This window comes from Chrysemys picta, chromosome 17 (assembly GCF_011386835.1).
Source record: "Chrysemys picta bellii isolate R12L10 chromosome 17, ASM1138683v2, whole genome shotgun sequence".
NCBI classification, from domain to species: domain Eukaryota; kingdom Metazoa; phylum Chordata; order Testudines; family Emydidae; genus Chrysemys; species Chrysemys picta.
In genome coordinates this window covers 506,814-532,894 of record NC_088807.1, presented here as the reverse complement: position 1 = coordinate 532,894, position 26,081 = coordinate 506,814, and the positions used below count along the sequence as shown (strand labels likewise).

Below are 26,081 nucleotides of genomic sequence, written 5' to 3'. Positions count from 1 at the left end.
AAAAAACAAGCAAAGCGAAAGTCCTTCCCGTCTTTATGCAGCGCTGGTAGGGACGGTTGTTGTTGCAATTGTGCTCAAGTCCTCGCATGGCTCTGGCCCCTTCCCCTGCATGCTGCACCACCTGTTCTGGAAATGATGCTGGCATCTTCTCCCGACAGGGCTTCTCTCGTTACTCCTTTAACTTAAAATAAAAGAGTCGGCACCAAATAGAAGGTGAGAGAAGCTGCTGTCGAATCCCCATTCACGTGGCTCTGCAAGCATGCTCTGTGCTGGAGAGATAGGAGCAGCACTGCTGCGGGACTGGCACCTGGAGCTTTCTTCTTATCCCCAGAACAGATCTGAGAGAGGCTGTGCCACACCCTGTCCCTTACCAGGGGGTCTTTAGCCCGACCATGGAGTCCCATGCTCCTCTGATAGCTCAGAAACTCCACAGAATCCTAAACCATGCAATGGGGCCCTGATCCCGGCCGGGGTTTGGGCAGCGCCCGGCCCGACGGGGCCCCGATCCTGGTCGGGGTTTGGGCAGCGCCTGGCACGATGGGGCCCCGATCCCGGCCGGGGTCTGGGCGTCGCCCGGCCCGATGGGGCCCCGATCGCTTATAGTAACAAGGCCACAAGTAAGACCATCGTCCCACTGCACAGACCACTTACCCTCCCCCCCATCTGCACCCCATTACCCTCAGCACCCAATGAGCTGGTGAGCGTGTACAGTAAGAACAAGGAGCCCATTAGCAATGCCCTGCAAACGGTATGCTCCGTCGGCACTTACGCTGCTCCCCATTTAGCACTTAAAGCCTTCTGAAATTCATCCAATTTATGGGAGATGACCCAGGAAAACTAATATCCAGCCTCAGCATCTAACAGTTTGCATGACAGAGTCAAACTTCTTCCTGGTAAAGCAATGAGGCAAATACTGAGTGGCTGATTAAATCTCCCAGCCTTTTCCATTAAAGGCACAAGATTGAGTTCCCATAGTCTTTCTAAATCCTGCTTCCTGACAGCCACCCCTCCTGCCTGGATGCTAATGTGATGGGGATGGATATGAGGCAGCAATTTACTATCCGCCAAGATTAACGAGGGGGGGTGTTGGTTCTTGCATGTCTCCTGGATGACTTGGGGGCACGTTTTGAAAGGGGGTGCCAGGATTTCGCCTTGCACTCTATAGGTAGCAGCACAGCCACAAGTCTCTGTGATGTTCTGGTATTTTACCTCCTAAATTCAAGTTGTCGTTGCACTGTTATTAATTTGCTTTATAGTGGCAACTGGAGGCCTCAGCTGAGATCCGGGCCTCATTGTGCTGGGTGTGGTGTGGACGTGGCATAGGACAGACCTGCCCTAAAGTGCGAACAATTTAAATACACAAAGGATTATGAGCCCCATTTTCTGCTGGGGAGCCAAAGCCCAGTGAGCTGCAGTGACAGGTCAGGCAGGGAAATGTGCCCGGTCCCCTGTCCAAAGCATTAACCACATCCTCTGTCCTGAACACAAGGAAAGACTTGTAAGTAAAGCCAGAGCTCCCCCTGCCCCAAGCCTTCAAGAGCACGTCTACACAACCGCGAGCTGACTCCGGTTTGTGCTACCGTGCAAAAACGAGCTGCGTAGATGTTGCAGCCTGGGTTGCGAAGCCCACCCCAGGCGCCGAGACTAGCGGCCACTCACTGGATAGACGTTCCCCAAAACTCCAAGGTCACTGCAAGCAAACCGGCTCCACCGCATTGCTGTTGCTGGCGGCGCTGCCTTGCAGCTGGTGAATTGCTTTGTTCAGTGGAAGGAGACAGGGCATCATTAACCACCTTCCCCATCACACAGCGTGAACGAAGAAATATATGTCTTGACTTTGGCAGGCCGTAAGTTAGGCAGCACAGGTCTGTGAAACAGGGAGACGTGATATACGGCGCCTCTGCCAAAGATCATCAGTTACCCTTACCCAATGCATTTCCCTTTGTTAGGTGACTGAACAAGCAAAGGCTGGGGGCTGATTCATGACCAGTTTACACTTAAAGAGAGGTGCGTTTGTCCTGCTCCAGCAATGGAGCTCTATCAGATTAGGGTTTTGAGATCTCTGCTGGCAAATCTGCAAACTCAGATTGACACCAGTTATGATTAAAATGTCCCCAGGCAAACAAAGAATGTCAGAAGTTTGGAAGGTCTATAAACCTTCCTGTTTCAAGGCATAAACCAGCCACTAACAGAGCAGGTAAGGGAGAAACTTCTCCTATAAGGCAGTGCCCAATTAGCCTCTGGATCCCACTGCCACAAGATATTGAAGCCAAATGTTTCGCAGTATTCAAAAACAACAACTGGCCATTCATTTGGGCAATAAGAATATCCAGAATGACAGTAGCTAGAGTTAGGAGCAAAGGATTGGAAGGGTCATCGAGACCCTGGTCTTGCAGGTCACCCCATCGTATAACTCTGTTCATAAATGTATCCGGCTCCATCTTAAAATGAGGTAGGTTGTTTGACCCCGTTGCTCCTAGTGCAAGGCTGATCCAGAACATTGCTCCTCTGTGGGTCAGAAACCTTCTAATTTCCAGTCTACATTTGTTCCTGGCCAGTTGATCCCCATTTGTACTTGTGCTAGCATTTCCCTAGCTCTCCTTCCTCTCTGAGCATACCCCCTGGGTGTATTTATAGAGCGTGATCAGACCCCCCTCTCAGCCTTCACTTTGGTAGACTAACCAAGCCAAGCTCTTTTAGCCTCTCCGTGCCCCGGTCATCATAGCAGCCCTTCTCTGCACCTGTTCCAGTCTCAATTCATCTCTCCCGAACAGACAAACCCATGGTCTGGGATGGGATTGGGCCTCTCTGTGTCTTAGTTCAAACCAACCTCCAACTGACAAGGGTTGGGAAGAAATTTCCACCATGGACAGATCAGCCCATACCTGACCTTTGCAAGTTTCTAGATGGGCCCTTGGTCTGATCCAGTCTGGCAGTTCCTGTGATCCTACTCACCTAGGGTGACCAGATGAGGGGAAGAAAATATCGGGACACACTGGGGGGGGGCTGCCCGCCGGCAGAGCAAAAAAAAACCAAACAAAAAGCCGAGTCCTGCCGGCTGTGCTAAAAAGCCACCACAGTGCTGCTGGCGGATATCGGGACGTCTGGTCACCCTATACTCACCACATTTTGAAAACAGAAACTGGCTTTCTTACATCTATATAGAGCTGGTCAAACTACTTTGACCTACATTTTTTTTCATCAAAAATATTTTTTGTTTTAATTTCTAACTTATTGTGTTATTATGGTAAAACCAAAGGTCAGCCAAGAACAGGGCCCCGTTGTACTAGGCAACGTTACCAATGTAGAATAAGGACTTGTCTGTATGGGCACACTCAGGAAAGTTAATCCAAATAACTAAAGGTGTAAATTTAAAGTTTAAACTAAACCAAATTAAGGCCACTTGATTCAGAATAAGAGTGATTACACACACAGATTTAATGCAGTTTAACTAGGTTTGGAAGGATTAGATTTTTATCAGTAAATGTCGATAAAAGTTGATTTCATCCACCATCTTGTCTTAAATCTACGACTGTACAATGTATGAGGCATTGACTTTCTTTTGTTATCTGTCTGTGCAGTGGACAGCACAACAGGGTCCCCATCTGCTTGTGGATTCTTGCTGTTACTGGAGAATAATAATGACAAAGTTCTTGCATCACAAATGTTCTTTTACTCTTTCATGCAAACGTCTCCTCTCACAGGGAAGGCTGGAGCATGGAAAGGTCAGAACTGGACCCATTACTCTAGATCACAAGTTTCTGCTTTCATGTGTGTGAAAGGGATATCTTTCCCTTCCCCACTGAGCTCCCTCAGGCACCCAAACATCTTAACCCAATTTCCACCACTGCTGCATGAAGATCTTCTGAATAATATTAACAACTTCCCTTCCCTCCAAGCCTGTTTACCATGAAGGAACTTGTCTTGCACTATCCAGATCTAAGTAACTTTTATTAAAATTCTGCCACATGCAAGATTTATTTAATCAAATGTTGGTAGTGTTTCAATTTTGAAAACCAACCCACAGGGAAGAGAACTGCTCCAGATATTTTTATTTCTCTGCATATCTCAAAATATTGCGAACTATGGGAGTAGTATGCTTCCCTAGGACAACATCAAATACAGATATTTTAAGCAAACACATATGGTACTGAACCTCAGAATTACCTTATCATCTCTGAAAGGTTTCAGAGTAGCAGCCGTGTTAGTCTGTATCCGCAAAAAGAAGAACAGGAGGACTTGTGGCACCTTAGAGACTAACAAATTTATTAGAGCATAAGCTTTCGTGGACTATAGCCCACTTCTTCGGATGCATATATGCAGAAGTGGGCTATAGTCCACGAAAGCTTATGCTCTAATAAATTTGTTAGTCTCTAAGGTGCCACAAGTCCTCCTGTTCTTCTTATCATCTCTGACTCCTACAGGTCAGTCAAATGACTTTCCCATGAATGCTTCTATCCTCTCCTTAATTCTTATATCTCCGGCTGCCAGAACTTTGAATGAAATTCACCCTTGTGCAAAGAGCCAGCCTAAAGCATCCCATTAAAACCCTGAAAAGAGGGTCTTTGCTCTGGGCTGAATTTCACCTGTGGGGAGCAATAATTTCAGCTGATAAAATGCTGTACTCACTCGCTGGCTGTGATTTCCTGAGTCCGTCCCTGCCCTCCTATCATCATCTTTTTATGCATTTAATGGTTCTTTTCTTTTTTAATTAAAGTTATTTAGCAATGCTATTTTCATCCTGCTTGATTGTGCTGAACCACAGTTGACAAACCACTTGGCATTTAATTTACGTAAGCCTTTGTCAGGATAATATGCTACATTTACCTAGCACCAGTCATGCCTAATGGCTCTCCGGGAGATGCAGCCTCCTCTGGGATAAAGCAGCTGTCTAAGAGCCGGGCAGTAACACCGCCAACAGGTTAGGGCAGAAAGGGGGAAGTTTTTCAAGGCACTGAGTCAAGGGGAGTTGGGCCTCTTAACTGCACCTTAGAAAACCATGCCCCGAGTGTGGAGGATTCCTGCGAGGGAATGCACTGGCTCGGCTGGGATTTTGACTAGAAACACGGGGATCGTACTGCTGGGGTGGGGAAAATGCCGGTGATCTTTAATGACAAGAAGCAGCCAGAGCTCAGCACCCTGAGCAGTAATTACTGAACCTCCGACTTCACCTCTCAGGAGCTCCGAGCGGTTTCTCAACCAGTCACCAACCGAGACGACGCCTGCTCCGCTCGCATGGCCAGGTGGGGAACACGGCACATGGCTGCACAGCTGCAGCGGCCCACGCCCCACTGCCAAGCACTGCCACGACAGAGCAGGGAGGCGGGTGTCGCCTCTGCAGCATGCGCCCGGCATTCTGAGGGTGGCTTAGTTCACCCTCTTATCACTAATGAATGAGCTTGCCATGGCGCCACTTGTCCTGTTCTTTTATCGGGGGGGGGGGGGGGTTCCCCGTCTGCTACAGGCTGAACACGGTTCTATAATTCAGGGCTGCCAGGGAACCTGAGAATGCAGCTCTCTGGTTGGCTTTCAAATGAAAAAATAAAACATCAAGTTTCATAATAGCTGTCGTACCTAGTGCTTGTTACCCCGTTACCCATCACAGGCACCGAGCCTCACGGATTGGTTGGCTCTGCTTTAGGGGAGGGCACCTGGGACGGGGTCCTGCAAGAGCTGAATCCGGCCAGGTGGGCCCCATCAGCTAATCAGGCTGCAATCTGGAGATTTAGGCTGGAGGAAGCTAATGAGAGGGAAATGCACCTGTGAGGAACAGGCAGGGCTTCTCGACAGCAGAGAGGCTGCAGGGAAGTAGGCTGCAGCCCCTCCCTGGGAGAAGGGAGAAGTGTTTGGGGCTGTGGCTTCAGTTGCTCTCTGGGAGGAAGAAGCTGAGAGACTGGCAAACCCGGAGCCAGAAGGTAAGGGAAGGACTCAGGGAAACGTAGTAGGGTTCAGGAGAGCTGGGACCCGGAGTGGAGAGCAGACTCGGGTTCCCTTGCCAGTTGCCAGCCACTGAGGGAGTTGCACCATAAGGCAGGCAAAGGGGATGCGGCTGGTGAGCAGGAACATTGTTACACCCCCGTAAGGGGAACCCCCGTAGTGACTTGGCTGCAGGGTCGAGTCACAAGGCTGCAGTTCCTGGAATGAGAGAGAAAGTGACGGAGTGTGACCAGGGAAGGGTCATGGGCCAGGCAGAGTTAATCCCTGGAACTGCCCGGCGGCAGCGCCATCCAGCGATGAGTAGGGCACCCGTCTCCTAAACAAATCCCATCGCTCCCTTCCTATTGTGCTTTAAAGAGCCCCCAGCGGCATCAGTGTGCTCGCCTGCCTGCGCTTGTGATCTGAGCAGTCAGGATGGTCTAGCAGGGGACGGGAGGCTCAGTAGGGGGCGCTCTTCCCCCACAGTCCGTGCTGACCCCCCAAACCCCAGTGCAGCACTAGGGATTGGTGTGGTGCAGGGAGCAGGGCGGGTGGCTCAGTAGGGGGCGCTCTCCTGTTGCAGTCCATGCTGACGACATTGCAGTCTGTGTTTATGTCAGATGGGCCTGTGGGCCTAAGAAATAATTAATGCAAATAGTGATAATTAACATTCATAATGTGTGCCACCGTGTGAAAAAGGGGCACTCTGTCAAGCCTACGTGAAACAGCAATCCAGTGTGTGTGTGCGGTGGGTTACTGACAATTACAGCCTTCAAAGGGCTAAGGGGAGTTTGAAAAGCCCCAAATCCCAGACAGCGCTGGGCTGGGTTGGGCTGGGGCTTCCAGCTGCTTAGACAGGACACTGAATCCACTTTCACTTTGGGCTGACCGAACAAGACGTCTAAACAGGCGGCCCTCTCTTTTTGTGTCTTAGATTTTAATGTCGCCAAATACCGCTGTGGAGGAATAACTCTGGAAATTACATGATTGTTAGTACTGGGCCTTGCATTGGTTTGTTATTTTTGTTTTTAACCTAATGCAATTTATTAACCACGCTGCGCTGTGTGTATCTTATTGCAGACGCAAGAGTTTTTGAGATGGTAGGAACAGTCTAGACCCCCTGTTCCCGTGAGAACAGCAAATTTTCTTCATTTCCCACCCAGAGCCTGTCCTGATGCAGCGCCTGGCACCGGGACTGTTTTGCCAAACGTTGTGGGTTCCCCATTCTGTGCCCCAGCCTCTTGCACCACTGCCCTCAGCTCAGCGATCTTGAGACACATGCCAACTCTTTCCATGACCCGGAAAAAGAAAAATCCAGACAAAAATGTTGGCTTGGACCTCCACTTGTTGCAAGGGTGTTGTGCCTTGCTGCAGGGGCTCTGAACTGTGTTGTGCCTTGCTGCAGGGGCTCTGAACTGTGTTGTGCCTTGCTGCAGGGGCTCTGAACTGTGTTGTGCCTTGCTGCCCTCCTGCCTGTGGTTTGTCTGCTGAGATTGCAAGCTCTGTGGGACAGGGACTCGTTTTATCTGTCTGGAAAGGTCCGAGCACAACCCCTGCAGAAACCTGCGAGGGCTGAAATTCACGCCTTGAGTCCTGCTTCAGTCCATGGCCCACAGCCCAGAGGAAAGGAAATGTTGTAATCCGCATTTTAATAGATGCGGCGCCACGGCCGGGAGCTTACGGCTGGGAGTGCAGCTCACTGAGTTCGCTTTGGGTGCTGCCCTTAGTTCTTACAGTGGCTGCTGAAAACCTGCCCTTACTCAGCTGCCTGCACGGGAACAGACTCGCGAGGAAGCCTTGTTAGACACAGTTGTTATTACTTACCTGTGTGTCTGCCGCTGTGCTAGCACAGAGGAAGGCAGAGACCCTGCTCCACGTAGCTTAAAAACGCAGGCCCCCATTGTGGGTGCTGGGCCCTTGAAAACGTCAGCCCCAATGACTGACACTGACAGACCCAGGTACTGAGCCTACAGCTTGTGGCTTTCCAGCCAGTGACTTACCTGCTAGACAGTGGACCCCAAACTGTGAGGCACCCCCCCCCAGGGGGACATTGTGGGGCCCAAGCCAGCCCCAATTGGGGCAGGGAGGGAGTGCCCCCCCAGCTGCGGCCCTGCCACTGGCCCTCGACTGCGGTCTGCCACAGTTCTGCTCCTGGCCCCGCCTTGGCCCTGGGTCCCAGCCCCAACTGCGGCCCCGCTCCCAGCCAGGGTGGGGGTGGGGAGGTGCGAACAGCGGTAAGGGGGGGCACAAGGTAAAATGTTTGGCGACCACTCTGAGCGGACACCTGGCCTGTGGAGACTATGCTGCCATGTAGCTAGGCAGAGGAGGGGTGGCATAGGCCCCCAGAGTAGCTGTGGCAGACGTGGGTGGAAGGGTTTTTTCTGTCGGTGTAGGAATACTCCCTCCCCCACACCAACAAAGTTAGCGCGGTTGAGAGAAGCCCTGTTCTGTCGGCCTCGCCGTGCCTACACTGCGGGCAATGTCTGCACAGAGGCCGGGCAGGGGCCATGATGCAGCTGTACCGCTGTAACTTTTCAGTGTAGACCAGGCCTGAGAGCTGACGTGTTTATAGTTAGTGTGCACAAGGGACGCCGACGCGAGGTAGTAAATAACTGGACTTGGCATGATGGTTTCAAAACCTCTCACTTGTGCTGAAATTAATACAGACTTTATTGCTGTCTTAAGGACAGGTCCTGTGACGTTGCACTCCATAATGTTTTATGGAAATATGCTTATAGTGTGAATATAATGTAACTGGAATATGCTTTATGCAAAAGGTCTCTTGTAAGGTGGTATTACAAAGCCTATAATCTACTGATGTGTTCATCCTATTTGTATGAATGCATATTCCTAGTTTCAGATACAAGAATGATAAAGTTAACTGAGTCCTATTGTAATTATGCAAAGTGTGGGCCATTAATGGTGGCTTGGAAGCTTGATGGCTCCCATTGACTAGGACAATTGGTTGTAAATGGTCTGTTTATTTGCAAACCTTCCTGGGTACCTGTGGGCCAGCCCTGGAAGAATGGAGGCTGGGGTCTTATAGGACATGTAACCATGTCACATGATACTGGAATCCATCTTAAACCTGGTACTTTTTCATTTAGAAGGCGGGGTGAGGACCCAGAGAGACAAAAGATTCCCCCCTTGTGCCAAAGCTATAAAAGGGGGCGGAACAGAAGAAAGAGGACTTCCAGTCATGAGAAAACCCCTAGTTTCTACCTAAAATGTTTGCTGGAGCTAACAAGGACTGTACGAGGGGAAAGGATTGGGCCCAGACTAGGAAGGCGTCTAGGTTGTGAAAGAAGCTTATTGGAACATCTCTGAGGGTGAGATTTACCCATATTCAGTTTCTTAATGTATTAGGCTTAGACTTGCATGTTTTGTTTTATTTTGCTTGGTGACTTACTTTGTTCTGTCTGTTATTCGTGAAACCACTTAAATCGTACTTATTATTCTTAATAAAATCACTTTTGTTTATTATTGAACCCAGACTAAGTGACTAATACCTGGGGGAGCAAACAGCTGTGCATATCTCGCTATCCGTGTTATAGAGGGCGGACAATTTATGAGTTTACCCTGTATAAGCTTTATACAGAGTAAAATGGATTTATTTGGGGCTTGGATCCCATTGGGAGCTGGGTGTCTGGGTGCTGGAGATAGGTGACCTGCTGAGCAGTTTTGGGTTAAAGTCTGTAGCTTTGGGGGCGTGGACCAGACCTGGGTCTGTGTTGCAGCAGGCTGGTCCCAAGCTGGCAGGGAAAACAGGCTCAGAGGTAATTCCAGCACATCAGGTGATAGCCCTAACGGGGGGGGTCTCTGTGACCGAACTCACCACAGGTCCCTCCCCCCACCTGTCCAAATTCATAGCCACTGAACCTTTCTGTATGTCAGCAGCATGGACAATCAACCTGCAGTTACAGCTGTTTCTAATTAAAACAGGCTGCAGCGCCCCAGCTCCTGCATGGAGATGTCAGGAGAAAATTCACGCTCCCGGAAACGGACTCCGTCGCCTGACAACGCGGTCAAGGTTGCCCTTTCATACGTAGAGGCTTTTTGTGCTTTCGACAATGTTTCCACCTCGGGAAGAGCTGCCTATTTTCTAAATGCACGTAGGAGTCTCTCCTCCCCCCCGTCCCCACCATTAATACCTTCTCCACAAACCCCCCAGTGACCCTTTCTCTGCCTCTAACAAGGAGTGAATGATCAATTCCACACAGAGGAAGAGTTGTGATCCCTCCGTGTCCTTGAGAGGATATTCTCCTTGCCAGGACGTGAATGCAGGAAGCTCTCTACACTCCCAACGAACCTTTTTAGCTCATCTGCATTAGGAGACTTCAGCATTTTAAGCCGAGAGGTACCATTTGTCAAGGGCTATGGGATTTGCTAGCTATTATTCCAAATACATTCAGTCGAAAGCGTGACTTCCTCAGCGGTGCAGGCAGGGGGGAGGGTGCAGGGAAGTGTGTGATGGGGTAGGGCAGAGCAAAGGGGAGCAGCACGGGTAGTGTGCAAATAGACTTTGTTAGACACTACTCATCTACATCCACAGCTGGTGCAAATCATGGTAGCGTTATTGTCAGCCCTCTTCCTACCAATTATGGTGCCCTATGCAGCCGAAGCACCTCCCCCCGCGTGGAGGGTCTGGGCTGCACTCAAGGCCTGCGGGACTGCGGTGGCAGGAGCTGTGGGGGGGCGCTTTGGGGGGCCCCACAGGCCCAGAGCAGCCTAGGGGATAAGCAGGGGGCCTGGCGCCGGCAGCAGAAAGCAGAACAACCCGGCCCCAGCCTGCTCCGCTCCCCCCTGTCCCAGCTGTGTTGCTCGTGGGACGGGGCTTGGGGAGAAGGGCTCCGCTCCCCCCACCCCGCACTCACCAGTGGCAGGAAGTGGAACAACCCGGCCCCAGCCTGCTCTGCTCCCCCCCACCCTAGCCGTCTTGCTTGGGGGAAGGGTCCACCCCGCCCCCCCCTGCACTCACTGGCAGTGGGAAGTGGAGCGACACAGCTGGGAGCCAGTGAGCAGAGAAATCCCCATGGCATGATGAAAGGTGCTAGAATCACACTGGGCTGGATCCTCCATCATTTACATGCCTGCAAAGTGCGAACAGATCTGATTGATAGTGTTTTGCACCACCTTGCACTGGTGCAAATGACTGTGCAAGGAGCAGAAGAGGGAATCCAGCCCATTGGGTTTGATTCCCGAAGTTTTGCTGGACGCTGCTTGAACACTTGATTTGAGAGGCGTGTTCCTGTCTTCAGCAATGAGGGGATCCTCTTACTGTTGGACTCCAGCAGGTTGTAGCGTATCAGCTCCGTGTGAATGACACCCTGACATTCAGGTTGTACATGCGGCCAATCAGACGCTCGCTGCTTTTAATACTGATGGATGGAGACAAGGTGGCAGGAATTTATCCTGTTGCCTTGTCGTTTACCCTTGGAAGCACTGGTGGTGGGGCCAGGCCAGGGGGCAGCTGGGCTGTAACTCACCAGCTCAGATAATGTCTTTGGGTTAAAACGGAACCAGTCTCACAGCTGTGCTGCAAGGAGGCAGGGGAATGGGGAGAGCAGGTGGAGCGTGGCTGCTACGGACAATGGAACACGGGTCTGAGCAGCATCGTCCATAGGGTCTGATTCTCATTTGCAGTGCTCTGGCCACGCCAAGGGACTCAGAATAAAAGAGAACCAGGCCCATGAACATTAAAGTCAGAAGGATCCATTGTGGTCAACCTGTCCGATCTCCTGCATAGCGCAGGCCAGAGGATTTCTCCCAGAGATTGCTGCATCCTGCCCAGTGACTTGGCAAAGAGATGCCCAACCTGGCTTTAACGACGCCAACGGATGGAAAATCCACTACCGGCCTCTGGAATCTGTTCCAATGGTTAATTCCCCCCATATGTACCTTGTTTCCAGTTTGAGCAATGCTGATTTCAGCTTCCAGCCATTAGATCTCATGCTCTTTTGTCTGCTCGTATAAAGAGCACTTTGCTCACAGAGATCTTCTCCCCGGGCCAGTGTTTATAGACCGTGATCATGGCAACTCTTGAGCTACCTGACTAGCAATTAGGTGAAAAGGATTTAAAGAGAGAAACCCCTCGTGAGTGTAACCGAGAGCTCCAGTCTAAACATGGGTGGGCGGTTTCTCACCTCCCTTCATTTCTGGTCCTACACAGAGAGTATTGTCTCCCCAGCTTCCCCAAAAGCAGAAGCCAAGAAAAATTGAGCTGCAGGGATTTTTAATCTAGTGTTACTAAAGCCACAGCTGGTTAAAGGCCGACCTGCCAGCAGGGACTGGTGTGCAGCCAGGGCATGTATGTCTTTGGCGTGTGCGCGTGTGTGTATATGCAGTCACCTTTGTAGGTTTGGCTGTGCAATGGGGGCGTGCACAGATTTGTGTGTGTGTGTGTGTGTGTGTGTGTGTGTGTGCATGCATGTACACATCTCTATGAGCTGTGTGCCGTGGGGAGGAGGGGGCGGTAGCCAGCAGACATACACCCCTCTTTAAAGTGACTTTTCCCCTCTATCTTCCTTACATAACCTGGTGACCAGCTAGCAGACCCTAGGCGGCACTGATTGTTTTCTTGCACAGCAGCTCTCAGCTGTTTGAAAGCACTGCATTCAGCTTGGAGCTGTGATTGCGTGGCAAGCACTGTCCCATTGCAGTAACCCTGCCGTATCTCAGTAATTATTTCTCCACCTGCTCCTATTCCTCTCCTGCCTCTTACCATGAAGCCTTGGCCTGAACTGACGCCATCCCGAGCGTTTTTGTGGCAACCTGCTGTGTTTTTCATAAAGTGTAGGGGTATAAACCTTGCTGCAGTGTCCGGAGGAGCCGGATTAGGAGGTTTCCATCAGCCCCAAACTGCGAGTATCTCCCCTGCTAGCCAGGGAAATGCAGGGCAGGGATTTCATGTTACGTTTTTCTCCATCTTGGCGAAAGTCTCTTTCCAAAGCAGGTTCTGTGAGGAAGTGAGACGCAGAGATGGAGACAGCGACAAAACTGACCTCAGAGCTCGTGACTAGAATGACTGAGTACCTTTACCGACTGGGAGAGGGGACAAGTTTCATCTTACAAATCTGTTCTTTTAATTGGCCCGTGTATAGCAGGACGCTATTTTCCCTGCAGGTAGAGACACCCGTTCCCTCTTTTCATTTACCGGAAAACAAACCGTGCAGGCTTCATTAATTAGTCTTTAACCGATTTCTTGTATTTGAGCCCATTTAAGCTACAGAGGGGACATTGTTACATGCAGGGGGTGTGGGGAGGGGGAGCACAAGTCTGCAAACGCCAGTCCTGGGCTAGAAAGTCCCTCATTAGATTTCTGCCTCCTCTTCCATGGCTGGAAACACAATTAGAAGCCCACTCAGTCTCTGGGACAGGCACTCTCCACCTGTTGTTTGTTTCAGTATGTGAGCATTTGCTCATGTTTTGCCAGGAAACTGACCATGGGCTGGATTGTTAATAGGCACGGGCGTCTGGGTGCAGCTACCGTCTCAGTTCTCGGTGGAGCAGTCCTTGACACCAGTGTAAAACGCTACTAAACCAGAGTGAGTTCCTGTTTTACCCTGTCCTGGCAATGACTGCACTGTGACTTAAAGATCTCAATCTGTTTAGTTTATCAAAAAGAAGACTTGACTGTGGTGTGTAAGCAATTTCACAGGGAGAAAATCCCAGGTACTAAAGGGCCCTTTAAATCTAAGGGAGCAAGGCAGAACAAGAACCAGGCTCTGTACACACGGCTGCTTAGGTTGTATAAGTTGTGTCAGTCAGGGGTGTGAATACACAACCCCCGGGAGTGACATATGTTACAGCAACCTAAGTGCCGGTGTGGACAGCGCTATGTCGGTGGGAGATCTTCTCCGCCAGCACAGCTATCACCACTCACGGGGGCTGGAGTAGTTAAGTCAGAGGGAGAGCTCTCTCCAGCAGCTTAGAGCAGCTGCATTGGTGTATGTACATGTGTGCATACAGCAGCTGCATGTAGCCTCAGACAAATTCAAATGAGAAATAAGGCACAACTTTCTAACCGCGAGGATGATTAACCACAGGAACAAACTACCAATGGGCAGTGGTGGATTCTCCATCTTTTGATGTCTTCAAATCAAGACCAGATGCCTTTCCGGAAGCTGCTTTAGTCAAACACAACTTAGTGGGCTCAGCACATGGGTAACTGGGTGAAATTCTATGGCCTGTCATACATGCGGTCAGACTGTCATCTAATGGTCCCTTCTGGCTGTAAAATCTATGAATCTTTGGACAAGATGCAGGTCAACAGAGAATTGGGCCCCATATGTGCGAAGAGAGATTCACGCTGCTTCGCCCTAGGGAGTTTCACAGGAGCTGCAGCAAAATTTTGTAGCTTCGTGGTTTAGATGAATTGTTCTGTGTTTGTTCTGAAAAATCTCAGTTGACGTTTGTGTGATTTTACGACTTCTTTGGTGGATTGCTCACAGCTCAGCAATCCTGGGGCTGTTTTTAATTTGCCCTGATGCAATTTAACAATCTGGTGTCAGAAATCTTTGTTGCCTGTGTGCTGTGCAGAGAACAGGATCATTCCGGCCAATGAATCTCACTTGTGGGGAGGAAGATGTGAAACATGGGAAGAAAAAAAAATGGCAACTTCCAATCGTGGCTTGTGTTGCTTTTTTAAACAGCGCCATGATTGCCCATTCCAGGCTAAAGGGAAAAGTGCTTCAGCTGCTTGCAAAGGAAATGTGTTCGTGCATTGTTTGGTAAGCACCAATTCTATGGAGGGAGTAAAGTAGGAGCAATTCTTTTCCTAGCCTTTCAGAGAGGACCAAGCTGATCTGCAAAACAGTAAGAAATCTCTACAGGCTATGGTTAAAAATTGTCAGTGTTTAGCAAACTGAACTAAAACACATTTAGACGATGAGCTTTTGGGAGTCTGTGCAGAACCCAGCACACCAGGGCCTCGATCGCGGCTGGGGTCTGGGCAATGCCTGGCACGCTGGGGCCGCAGTCTCGCTTGGAGAAAGGAATTGCTGGAAAGCTCCTGGCAGAGGCCGTATGGGAAAGATCGAGACCAGATTCCACAGTCCAGAGTTGTTGGATAAATTTCAGAGCAGTTTCCAAAAGACCTGGGTTCCCATCTGACCTGAGCCTCTAACATCATTTGCCCCAGACAGGTATCAATATGAGTGAGCAATGTTAAACCTGCTGGCAGTGATAACAGTACAGTAGCTCCTAGAGAACCTGACTGAGATTGGGGCCCCTCCTAGATCTGGGAATAGGACCCAGGAGTTCTAGTCCCTTGCATTAGAAGTAGGACTGTGGCCGTGGCAAGCCAGCAGTGCAGCACTGCAATGCCACTCCTGCTCAGCACTCACCTCCAAGGAGACTCTCCCCTGCCAGCAAAGACCCACCCTGAGGGCAGGTAACTTCTCTGGACAGGAGCTGTTGCAGGCAGAGTCGAGGGTCACGCAGCCCCGGCGTGGGCAGAGCATCTTTACAAGCCTGAGCCTCCTGCGCCGGGGCACAACAGGTGTTAGCAGATGCAGCTGGCTAGACCTGGGAGAAGGTGTGATCATGTGTCCGGGGGAAGTAGGATGAAGGCAGTGCCTAATGAGTGGCGTAGCAGCCTGGGAGCCAGGACTCCTGGGTTCAATTCCCAGCTCTGGGAGAGGAGTGGGGTCTAGTGGTTAGAGCCGGAGAGGGGCTGAAAGCCAGCTCTTCCAGCAGACCTGAAGAATAGCTTTGTGTAAGCTCGAAAGCTTGTCTCTCTCACCAACAGAAACAACACAAGATAGTACCTCACCTACCTTGTCTCTCTAATATCCTGGGACCAAGATGGCTACAACAACACGGCAAATAACTCCTTAAATATCAGCCAGGCGTCCATCTCACAGTGAATTATGGACTGTTGGTAGAGACCTCGCATGCCACCCTTTGTCACACTGTTACGTAGACACCAGACCCAGGGGAGCCCTATGAACTCCTATGTACCCCTTTGCCCTCTGCCAGTTGGCACCCCAAGTTCTCTGAGGCACAGCACACACTTTCCCAGCACATCTGGCTAATTAAACTCTGTTTGCAATGTCGGTTGTTTGGGGGAGAGGGGTTCCTGATTGCTGTCAGGAGCCACAGAGTGGAGAGAGACAAACACCGAAGTGCCAAGGGGGTCTCGGAAGTTTTTTCTTAGCATCTGACACTGACGCCAAACCAAGGCTGCGTGAAAAACAGACATGTCTGCCTTTCTGTGCTGGGGAATTTCTCAAAGTGACAAGGAAAGTTGTAGGCAATCGAAGGCCATTAAGGAACAAGCTGACGTCAGGAAAACATTTTAATTCCCAAAAGCTGTTCCAAGCTGAGCCTTAGGGTTGCTTAGCGCCACCTGGCTCTTTGCAAGGGCCGATTCCTGTCTGAACAGGGAAGTGGCAGATTCCCATTTGAACACTCCTGAATTTGAATTGTGTAAAAAAACCAAGTGAAATTAGTTCATCCTGAATGATGGTGTCTGCTATTTAGAGTGGAGTAGGGGGTCTGGGAGCCTGGACTTCTGGGTGCTAGTCATAACTTGGGGAGAGGAATGAGGTGCTGTGGTGGTAGCAGAGGGGCTGGGAGTCAGAATGCCTGGGTTCTAGGTATGGGAGGGGAATGGTGTCTCGTGGTTAGAGGAGGCGGAGTCTGGGAACCAGGACTCTTGGGTTTTATTCCAAGCCTGGAGCAGGGGCTAGTCGTGAGTGTCAGGATGCTAGGAATAAGGACTCTGGGGTTCTGTTCTCTGCTCTGGAAGAGGAGTAAGGTTTATGGTTAGAGCAGGGGACCTTCAGATGAAAGTCACTTTGGAAGGGTAAAGTATTATCGGTTTGCCCTGATATGAAAAGTGACACGGCTCAACACTTTTGATTCTGCTGCTATTTAGGGATGACCTCGTCCTGGCAAAGATGGTCCAAGAGCATCACTGAAATTAAAAATAAAAGATTATCATAATGGCCAGTGTATCATGGCTCCTCCAAGTCAGGCATTCCACCCACCTCCTTCTTTCTCCCTCCCCCGCCCTCCCCATTCATCCTGACATCAGTTCTCCTTTGCTTTCCCTGTCAATGCTCCACCATGATTTCTGGAATGACCATCCATCTCAAACAGAAGATGTTTAATAAAGAAAACAACTACAAAAAAGATATACAAACAGGCTTCCACACAACTTGAGTGCTAACTTTGTCTCTCTTGTTTGCCAGGGACTGCACTACCTGCTTGGAACGCCAGAGAGGACACAGAGACAGCTAGTGACGGTAAGTAAGTGTATCAATATACTGGTCCAGCTCCTGGTCGTTAGAGGCTTTTTTCCCCCTCCACTTCCCCAATGACTCTTTAGTCTATTCTATATAGGTTCTTACACCACATTCAGCACCATATTATTTATACCTCACCGACCTCCCCCACCTTTGCCTCTTGTCTCTGACTCACTCCCAGCTCTCATTTATTCTTTAATTACAAACAGTGCAATATTCATGTAATGAAAATGCCCAGCAAAGTCAATGGGATGAAGCTACCATTAACGTGTGAAACAAATTCAATTCCCCTTTTCCCCTTTGGTAAGATGACAAACAAGATTTGATAAAGGCAACACACGCCCCCTTCGAAAGGGATAAACTCTGTGTGTGTGCGTGTGCATGCTCATAATGATTTAATGCAGCAGCAACTTCACAGACTAACATCTAACGCTTCCAGATTTAGCCATGTTCAAAGGCTTGCACAGATCTAACATTATACTCATCTGATCTCTGGAACCAATTTAGTTTCTGTGTGTGAAAGCCAGGTGATATATCAAAGTGGAGCTGGGATAATCCACTTCCCTTTCTAAATAAATAACTGAGCCTGCGCATTGGTTGGTGCTTTGGAGGTGGAAAAACGAAGAAAATCACATCCCAGAAATGAAAACTAGATGCGACCGTCAGGGTGTGTTCAGAGCAGATTGGGTTTCATCAATATGGCCTAAGAGATTGTGAAAAATTTGATGTAGGCCCTTTTGGATTAATTACCTACTAGCAGAGTCCTTGTTGTTCATGAGAATTTGTTCAGTTGTGAGTTTAAAATGCACAGGAGAGAAAGACGAATCCTTTCTGTCCTTGGTGCCCCTTTCAGATGAGAAGTGGAATGGATTACACAGGTCAGCGCAAAGTGGCCTGAGCAGAGACAGGACTCGGGGCCAGAACTCGCATTGCAACTGAGCAAAGACCTTGCCCCAAACATTATTTAAAAAAACCCCAACGTGCGAATGTGTCAGAGCAGATGGGACTCTAAAGGAATGTGGACGAATTTACCTTCCCAGCCATGTCAAACGTCATCAGGGACAGCCTCACACCATGGGTATGTCTACACAGCAAAAGTTGTGCACAGACTAGCCCGAATCCGTTTAGTGCAGGTAACAGCCGGCAGCACAAGCCTGGCACAGACCCTGGGAATGGGTTTGCTAGCCCACGCGGAAGTGGCCCTTGCTGCTCTATCTTCACTGCCATTGGGACCCACGCTAGCTTGGGCCCAGCTTTTCCTATGTAGACATCTCCTTGGTGTCTGCACCACAGCCAGCACAACGGGGCCCTGAGCTTGGCTGAGTCAGGCGTATAGGAACACAATGACATCATCATGAAAGAAACAGGATCGATTACAGTATCTTGCTCCGCTCTCGCCCCTTCCATCTAAGGGTCTCCAAGTGTATGGCAAGTACTAACCAAGCATTGCAACCCTTCTGGGAGCCAGGCCAGGGTGGTTGTTGTACACAGAGAGACAAAGATTTAAGCGACTTAACAGAGATCACACAGGCAGGCCCAAAGCTAGGACTTGAGACCAGAAGTGCCTGGCTCTCTCTGCCAGAGCTGAAAAGGAACCCAGGCGTTCTGAGTCCTCTGCCCCACTGCTCTGATCTGCCACATACTTTCTCCAGGAGCCAGGACTAAAGTGGTACCTAGGTGGTGCTGGCCTCTCCTCCGGGGGGTGAATTTCACCCGATGAGATCTTCCCCGAGCTGCTGCTTTGGAATTTCAGAGACTTCCTTGTCATAGACGTTGTCCCATGGTGGGCTGGCAGGGAGGGTAATGGGAGAGCAGTGGGTAGCAGAAGCGAAGCCCTAGTGTGCCATCCCCCAGTGGCTTTCATCAGGGACTCAATTACTCCCCCCACTCCCACATCCATTAGAGACTGAAGGATTGATATGGAAGGGAGCACTCCCCTTTGTGAAGAGCTCGGCACAGCAGGCAGTCTAAGCCTGTCCGTTTCAGTGCCCTGAAATGACACTGGCAGCTGCTGGAGTCCCTGTTGTCGTCGTCTTTGATCTGTGAGCATGAAAAGGAGGGAGTGGGGAGGATTGGCGGCACAGCTACAGAATTCTGTCATTTATTGGCCTTCACAGATTTATATATTTTTAAGGCCAGAAGGAACTGTTGTGAGCAGCTGGTCTGACCTTCTGCAGCATGCAGGCCAGAAAACGCCTCTCAGTAATTTCTGCAAATGGGGTGCAAATGCTGGCGTCCTGCACCGCTAGTGTTGTGCACTGGTATAAATAACTGCTCCTGGTGCAGGGCAACAGAGAGCTGGACCTGGTGGTGTTACACTAACTGGCAGGACGTACACCATGTACTGGGCACACAGGTCAAGGGAGAGCCTTGGTCCCAGGGACTGAAGCGCCAGTGCTTTCTCCTGAGACACTGGAGACAGCAAAGTGAAATACAAGTAACCAAAGAATTTCTCAGGAGCAACTCTGTGTGCCTGATTCCCACTGCCCTCACACCTTGGGCAGTCATTTACACCTGTGCAAAAGACAGTGACTTGCTGTCGATTGTGTTTGCACCCACTCTGTGGTGTGCATGAGTCCACATGGTGTGGGCTCGTGAGAACCTGCTGGTGAAATGCTTTGCAAAAACCACACTACACGTGCTCCAAGCAAACCCTTGGAGACAAAGGTCCAAACCCAGCATTCAGTCTTAGATTTACAGAGTTTAAGAGCAGCAGATGATCCAGGCTGAGCTCCAGTAGATCACAGGCCAGAGTATGTCACCCAGTTACTCCCGTATGAAGCCTAGTAACTAATGTTTCACTAAAAAATCTCTTGCAGAAAGGTGTCTGGTTTTCATTGAAGATGACAAGTGATAGAAAATCCATCACTGTCGTTGGAAGTTTGTTCCAGGAGTTAATCACCCTCTTTGTTAAAAAATTGTGTACCTTATTTCTAATTTGAATTTGCCTGGCTTTAACTTCCAGCCAGTTGTTCTTGTTCTGCCTTTCTCTGCAAGGCTAGAGCGACCTTTATCACCCGGGATAGTCACCCTAAGAGCCACCACAGGGAACGTCAACACTGCCATCAGAGGTGTGCCTGCAGCATTGGAAACGTGTCTTTAAGGGCGACATGTTGGAGGAAGATGTAAGGAATAGGAAATATTGCTACACACAGCCCAACTTCTGCCCTGGTCCTCAGCAGTAGGGAGACAAGGAGGGGAAGCAGGAAGTGAGCTTAACAAGAGCACAGAGATTGCTGTGGCCTCTCTGGCTCCCTGGGGTAGCCGTTCGAAGGGAGTCAGCAACCCCTAGGAAAATTACATATCAGGGAAATCTAAACCAATGAATCCAATTCCAGTGTGAGGGCTCCATTCACAACAGTAATCGGTTAGACAGCATGACAGAGAAAATGACAGCACTAGGGCACGGACACAGACTCTGCTCACACCAACAGCTCAATACGCCCAGCAGAGACAGCTACATTTTAGACTAAAAACTACAACACAATTATTTTTCTCCCCTCACCTGCCTTTGTGTCTGTAATGTGCAAGAGTGTGTGTGTGAGTGAGGGAGAGAGAATGAGCGTGAACTGTGGCTGTGGTGTAATTGCTCTGTGCATATGTCTAATGTGTATGTTTACACGTGGTATCTGTGTGGTGTGCATGAGACATGTGATGTCTGTGTGAATATGTGTAATGGTGCATGTATGTGTGCGTGCCAACAGATAAAAGGTCAAATCTGCATGTGTGTGTGTGTATACACACACACACACACAAGCTCTATCACACCAACAGATCAAGGTTTCTTTCCATTGCAGTGGGAGGCAGCACAGGGGAATAGCTAGATATTTCCTGGAACAGTAACTGCTCACTTAATGTTGTAGTTCTGTTCCTGAAAAATGCAACTTTAAGCAAAACAATGTTAAGCGAATCCAATTTCCCCATAAGAATTAATGTAAATGAGGGGGTTAGGTTCAAGGGAAATTTTTTACACACACACACACACACACACTCTCTCTCTCTCTCTCTCTCTGTTTTAAACGAACAATTTAATACTGGTACACAGTGATGATGCTTGTGAAGCTTGGTTGAGGTGGAGTCAGAGGGTGGGATATTTCCCTTACTGCTAAATGATGAACTGGCAATTGGCTGAGCCCTCCAGGGTTAATGCTCTCACTCTACAAGGCAGCAGGAATGGAGGGAGATATGTGCATTTCCCTTAAGTACACTGCCTCGTTAATTAGATCAGCTTGCCTCAGGCCTGAGCCCTGCTCTGTGGAAGATGGGGTAAGCGGGGTGCAGGAGCAGGGGGAAGGGCGACACCCTGACATTAGCGCCCCCGCTTCCTCCCTCCCTCCCTCCCTCCCCCCCCCCGGCACAGCAAGCAGGAGTCTGGGGGAGCAGCCCATGGCAGTGGGGGGGGAGGGACACAGCTAAACTGCAGGCAGCTGCTGCACAGGGAACTTAGGGGAGCGGGAAGCTGATAGGGAGCTGCCGGTCCACCCTGGTTCCAAGCCCCCACCAGCTAGTGGCAAGGGGCTTTCCTTAGCATGGCATTTTTCTAACCCATGCCAAAGAGCAAACTTCCGCCAATGCCCATCACTTACAAACAAACTTCCCCTTTTGAACACTGCTTCAAAAATGTAATTAATCTGTCTCGTGCCTTGTAGCCCACTAATTCACCCAGTTAGCTTGTTTGTATCTTAAAGAAAATCATTCCTTTAACTACAGCTCATGCTTATTTGAAATATGACATTGTTATCTCCGCCACCGGATAATTTATAGCCCCTTGTTCATGTCCTTCGCAGTTTAGCCAATCCTGTGTATTTTGTGTCTTCAGAAGATAAATTGGAAATCTGCTTGAAATTAAAGATCAATGGCCAATTGAACTTTCTTTTCATTGGAGCTGGGGGAGAGGGGAGAAGCCATTTGCCGATACCCTCCCCTAAAAGGCCCAAAGTTTGCTTTCTCTTGTAAAAAAAATAAAAACTAGCCGTTTTTTTGTGGACCAGGCCTTCTGGGCAACTTGGCACTGCCGCCGGAGGAAAGAGGGGGCAGCGTCTATTCTTGGGGCCTGAGCCAGAAGGCTCCTTGAGGTCAGTCTTGCAGTGCACCGTCAGGGCTAGCTGGGATGAGAGCGGCTGGCCTCCTGTGACTGAACTGCAGCAAGGGGCTGAGTCATTGTCCAGCTGGACAGCCACGCTGCTGGTTTTTGCTGGGATAAAGGCTGCGGCATTGCATAGTTCAGGATGCTGTGCCACCACACTCAGGAATGAATGTCCCCCTCCCACCTGTATCATTACACAGTGGAGTGTCCCAATTGGATGGTTCTTTGCAGTGTTTGGGGGATTTGCCTTCCTCCGAAGCAACAGCAACATCCCGAGACAAGGGCCTAATGCACCACGGCTCTGGCCCGAGGATCTGTGACCCACTCCGGGAAGCTCACAAACAGGAATCGGGGGGGTCACAAGCATTTTGCATTTCCCACGTTGCTACACAGGGGGTGCGGCCTAGCTGCAAAAAGGCAAACGTTTGAGTCACTTTTTCCTCAGAGTATCAGAGGGGTAGCTGTGTTAGACTGAATCTGTAAAAAGCAACAGAGGGGCCTGGGGCACCTTTAAGACTAACAGAAGTATTGTAGCATAAGCTTTCATGGGTAAGAACCTCACTTCATCAGATGCAAGTAATGGAAATCTCCAGAGGCAGGTATAAATCAGAATGGAGATAACGAGGTTAGTTCAATCAGGGAGGGTGAGGTGCTCTGCTAGCAGTTGAGGTGTGAACACCAAGGGAGGAGAAACTGCTTCTGTAGTTGGATAGCCATTCACAGTCTTTGTTTAATCCTGATCTGATGGTGTCAAATTTGCAAATGAACTGGAGCTCAGCAGTTTCTCTTTGGAGTCTGGTCCTGAAGTTTTTTTGCTGTAAGATGGCTACCCTTACATCTGCTATTGTGTGGCCAGGGAGGTTGAAGTGTTCTCCTACAGGTTTTTGTATATTGCCATTCCTGATACCTGACTTGTGTCCATTTATCCTTTTACGTAGTGACTGTCCAGTTTGGCCAATGTACATAGAGGGGCATTGCTGGCACATGATGGCATATATAACATTGGTGGACGTGCAGGTGAATGAGCCGGTGATGTTGTAGCTGATCTGGTTAGGTCCTGTGATGGTGTTGCTGGTGTAGATATGTGGGCAGAGTTGGCATCGAGGTTTGTTGCATGGATTGGTTCCTGAGTTAGAGTTGTTATGGTGCGGTGTGTGGTTGCTGACGAGAATATGCTTAAGGTTGGCGGGTTGTCTGTGGGCGAGGACTGGCCTGCCTCCCAAGGTCTGTGAAGGTGAGGGATCATTGTCCAGGATGGGTTGTAGATCACTGATGATGCGTTGGAGAGGTTTAAGCTTAAACCTCTCCAACGCACCATAACAACTCTAACTCAGGAACCAACCCATGCAACAAACCTCGATGCCAACTCTGCCCACATATCTACACCAACAACACCATCACAGAACCCAACCAGATCAGCTACATCATCACCGGCTCATTCACCTGCACGTCCCCCAATGTTATATATGCCATCATGTGCCAGCAATGCCCCTCTGCTATGTACATTGGCCAAACTGGACAGTCACTACGCAAGAGGATAAATGGACACAAGTCAGATATCAGGAATGGCAATATACAAAAACCTGTAGGAGAACACTTCAACCTCCCTGGCCACACAATAGCAGATGTAAAGGTAGCCATCTTACAGCAAAAAAACTTCAGGACCAGACTCCAAAGAGAAACTGCTGAGCTCCAGTTCATTTGCAAATTTGACACCATCAGATCAGGATTAAACAAAGACTGTGAATGGCTATCCTCCTACAGAAGCAGTTTCTCCTCCCTTGGTGTTCACACCTCAACTGCTAGCAGAGCACCTCACCCTCCCTGATTGAACTAACCTCGTTATCTCCATACTGATTTATACCTGCCTCTGGAAATTTCCATTACTTGCGTCTGATGAAGTGGGTATTCACCCCCGAAAGCTTACGCTACAATACTTCTGTTAGTCTTAAAGGTGCCACAGGACCCTCTGTTGCTTTTACCTCAGACACGCTCCACGGAGACTGAGCCCTCATGTAGCATGGTCTGAAAATAGGCTGGGGTGCTTGCTCCACGCCCCCTGCCATGGCTGCAGGGGAATCTTTCCAGCTTAAAACCCAAACCCACCTGGGGATTTTTCTGAAAGTCTTCTACAGTATAAAGAGACAAGCCAGTTCACGTCAGGCTCAGCAACACTGAGCCTGGCTCCTGCACGCTGGGCCTGGCTGCACTTATCTCTCTCCACAAAGCCATGTGAAAGGACAGGACAAAAGGTCTTTGTTACTTGATGCTGCGGGAGCTGCTGCAAATGGATTCTGAGACTCTCCTGAATAACACTCCAAGAGCAATAGACCCGGGAGCAGATTATCCACAGCACCAGAAAGGTCATCAAGTAGCCAGTGCGGGGCAGCAGGTTTAAAATGGGTCTGTTGTAGTGCCCCTCCCGTACTGGGGGCCAGAGAGCTGTACTTCCCTGCCAGGCATGCAGGGCTAGAGAGGATGCTGCGTGGGGCTCTACCCAAGGGCTGCTCTAATTTGCACTCAAGCTTAAATGGCCTGTTTGGGGCTCTGCAGAAGTATACAATCGGCACCGCACTGGTCCACCCCTGTTATGCCCCCTGACTCCTCTGAGCCATGTCCCACCCCTCCTGGGACACTAGCCCCGCCCAGAGCTGTAGCAAATGGGGCTCAACTATGCACATCAGCAAGCAGACCCTCTGCCCCCTGCAGGCCTGTTCCATTTTATGCAGGGGGGGCTGCAGGGTTACCATGATTAGGGCTAGTAGTTTGGCTTGCGCAGACCGCTGCAGCCACAGGATTGCACCTCGCAAAAGATGGCAAATGCATCACTGCCAGCAGGAAATACTTGATTCACACATCTCGTTAGCCACTGGAACTCACAGCCATGGGGGGTTGTTGATACCCCTCACTTAGCACAACTCACTGTGATCAGCTGTTTATATGGACAACAAGAATATCCAGCCTCATACTAGTGAAAGCTAACAAAAATCTTTTGGAAGGGAGCTAAACCTCCTGTATCAGGTTTTAAACTCATCAGCACCTAGTGGGCAGCAGGTTCAGGCTGGGACAGGTTATCCCACATCTGCCCCCTGTAGGGTCTCCTGCCCCTTTCTCTAAAGCAACTGGCCCTGTCAGTGATAGGGTCTAGGAGGAGGGTGATGGTGAGCCAGGCTGGTGGTACCTATCTTCCTAGCTTTGCAGGCAGAGGGGGGCAAATAGAGTCCCACCCACCTTTTTCAAAATACTCCATAAGAGCTAGTCCTATACATTCTGTTGCCTGCACAGACTGGGGTGGTATTAGGGTCAAATTTGTGCACTAGTCACATCCCACATGGTCCCATCTCTATGCTGTGATCCTGCCCCTCCCTGAGGCAACAGCGGGTGTCAGACTGAATATGAATGGGGCAGCTCACCCCTTTTGGAGAGACCATTTCAGGCTCCATGCAGACTCAGGCAGCCATTAGTTACACCCAGTTCATGTTTTCAAGGGTTTTTTTTTGCCACCCATGAGGGCTACAGAGATAAATGGAAAAAAACAGTAACTAGCCTCCTGTAACTACTGTTCTTCGAGATGTGTTGCTCATGTCAATTCCATGCTAGGTGTGCACACACCACATGCACTCTTGGCAGAGTTCTTCCCCCTAGTGGTATCCGTAGAGGCCGGTCATAGTGCCCCCTGGGGTCCCACGCTTATATGCCGGTCTAAGGGATACCGCTGGCCCTGTGCTCTCTGACAGAGGGGTAGGAGGGCAGATCATGGAATGGACATGAGCAATACATCTCAAAGAACAACAGTTACGGAAGGTTAGTAACCCGTTTTTCTTCTTCGA

The 26,081-nt window shown here is 49.8% G+C and overlaps 2 long non-coding RNA genes across 5 annotated transcripts in view; one reads left to right on the top strand and one right to left on the bottom strand.

Annotated features, from left to right (window-relative positions):
- LOC135976367 (uncharacterized) overlaps positions 1-18,283 on the top strand; it is an 82,783-nt gene extending 64,500 nt beyond the window's left edge. Inside the window, exon 3 of the long non-coding RNA XR_010593510.1 lies at positions 17,112-18,283. This is a non-coding gene — a long non-coding RNA (uncharacterized LOC135976367). The remainder of the gene's footprint in view (positions 1-17,111) is intronic.
- The window catches only part of LOC101945990 (uncharacterized), a 332,752-nt gene that overhangs the window by 26,018 nt on the left and 280,653 nt on the right, over positions 1-26,081 (bottom strand). Inside the window, exon 8 of one of the 4 annotated variants that reach the window (XR_010593505.1) lies at positions 11,810-14,720. The exons of 2 other annotated variants lie outside the window; for them this stretch is intronic. This is a non-coding gene — a long non-coding RNA (uncharacterized LOC101945990). Of the gene's footprint in view, positions 1-11,809; positions 14,721-14,746; positions 16,835-26,081 lie in introns of those variants that run through there. One more of the 4 variants, XR_010593506.1, reaches the window with a different exon arrangement.